We start from the raw sequence: 2,417 nt of genomic DNA, 5'->3' as shown, positions 1-2,417 counted from the left end.
AGGAAGGAAGAAGGGGAGGAAGGAAGAAGGGGAGGGAGGAAAGACAGGAGGGAGGGGGGAACAAATGAACTTACACGACGATGAGAAGATCCAGGGGAACTCACACCACCAATATTTTCCATTAACAGGAACACGCTAACTAGTTATTAGAGAGAGATGCACTACTGTAAAACCATATTCTGTTTCCATGATGTACAATTCCTTCCTCCTTTTCTGAAACACATTCTGTCTCTGGCCTGTTGTTTCCAGAGACACTGAGTCCTCCCTTTGGACAAATTCTGACACCCACAGGAATGAGATGGGACAGTGGACCCCAGAACACCAGGCCATGACCTTTCCTGCTGCTCCTTGTCCACTCCAGAAGCTGCCCAGCTGCAGATGGGGGTCTCAGCCCCTGGGTCTGACATCGTCCCTTGGCCTTGCTCACTGGGCTCCTCTCCTTGCACTGGCTCCCACTGCCCCAGGACCTGGCAGGTGATCACGTGAGAAGGACACAAACAGGCCACTCTTTCTCCCCCTCTCGATGCCTGCAGTGGTGGGTTCCATGGGGTAGTGACCTAATATTTACTCATTATGGTCCCCCTAGCCCAGAGCAGGGCCTGGCACCTAACAGCCACCCTGTGAATGCTCAGTGAAAGAAGGTGTCCACCACAAGGTCCTGAGGAACCAAGAATTCCACTGTGGCCCATCAGTTTTAAGTCCTACACGATTCTAGAATGGGAGCTGTAAAAGGCCTTCAAAAGTGGCCACTCTCTGAAACCATTATACTGGCAGCTGAGCCATGTTTCCCCAACCTGGACACATCTAGAGGGCACTGCCTAAATCCACAGATATCTCCCCACTAGGACAGTGCAGGGGCCTTAGCCTGGGAAATGCGGGTGGACAGGAGAACCATGACAGCTGAAGAGGAGAAAGCAGGTGAAAGGGAACAGCAAGGTGGAAACAGACAGAGAAATGGGGATGGAGACTGGGGGATGAGAGGGGAAGAGAGAGGAGAGGGGTGCAGATCCAGCCACTGAGGACAAGGCCTGAAGAGAACACTGTCCTCTCCTGAGGTCAAGTAACTTCCACCTGACCATGCACTGCAGGTCGTGGTGGCACACGCTGCTCATGCTGCGATGTTTAGGGTCCATGGCATCTTCCCTTCGCATCTGAGTCACAATAGAGAGAGGGCTCTCTGACCTCAGGATTTTTACCTGTTGGATCTGGCAGCTCTTCATGTCAGCCCACACCATGTGAGGCTGCTCTTTGTGCACCGAATGGGGAAGATTCTACATCAGTGCCTCAGAGAGTCCATTGGAAGCCCTGGACAGCGGGAGTCGGTGGTGCCCCAGCATGGAGGTGGAGAGCACACAGCACTGAAGCTCCAGACACCCTCAGGAGGACAGTAAAGGACAACGTGCCGGTGAGAGCCTGGGTCAGCAGGAACCTTCGCCTGGGTCTGAACATGATTTGCCTTCATATTGGCTATGACATAAATGAAAGAAATCAAGGTTAACATTGAGATTTGGGGCTTGGGCAACTTGAAGGGTGGAGCTGCCACTTACTGAGACTGGGAAGACGGAGAAAGGAGCAGATTGAAAGGGGGCGGGAATTAGAGTTGGTTGGTTTCTGTCACATACAATCAACAGTCCTGACCAGCCTAGGGAAACACAGTAAGACCCTGTTTCTGAACATAAACAATAAACAATTAGCGGAGCATGGTGGCACACACTTGTGGTCTCAGCTACTCTGGAGGCTGAGGCAGGAGGATTCCTTGAGCCTTGAGTTAGAGGTTGCAGTGAGCTATGATGGCACCACCACACTCCAACCTGGTGGGGGGGGCGGGAAATAAGAGTCCTGACTGATGACTTGAGTCGCCAGAGAAAGTGCTTACTTTTCACAAAGTACTATTTGAGGCAGATCTCAGTGAACAGGAATTCCATTCTTTCTGTTAGGAGGAGAGTGTGGGTGTAGTTAGTTAATGCTGATTGAACTATCTTTGGAATCTCATGTACTGGTCTATCTGGTCTATTTATATGTGTATATTCTATCTGCTGTCTCACTGAGCTTTGCTAGTTCATGCTGCATAACAAAAGCCCGCAAATCTTAACAGCCACACATACAAAGGTTGATTTTCATCGACATTTCCTTTTATGGCAGGTTGACTGTGGCTCTGCTCTATACAAGTTATTTTATTTGTTAGATGGTGAAGGCTGTGATACCTGGAGAATTGTTGAATGTGGTATCAGTATGTTCATTCATTCATTCATCTAACAAATATTTATTCAATATCCTGTTTCATACCAGGCAAGGTCAAGTACTGAGAATACAGTAGTGAATAAGGGATAAGATTTCTAATTTCCAAGAGCTTATACTGAAAATGAAATTAAACACATACAAAATAATTATAACAATAATGAATATCATATTCATAA

The sequence above is a fragment of the Cebus imitator genome, unplaced genomic scaffold (genome assembly GCF_001604975.1).
Source record: "Cebus imitator isolate Cc_AM_T3 unplaced genomic scaffold, Cebus_imitator-1.0 Scaffold543, whole genome shotgun sequence".
In the NCBI taxonomy this organism is placed as follows: Eukaryota; Metazoa; Chordata; class Mammalia; order Primates; family Cebidae; genus Cebus; species Cebus imitator.
The sequence above is the reverse complement of the archived record's forward strand: the minus strand, read 5'-3'. Positions refer to the sequence as shown.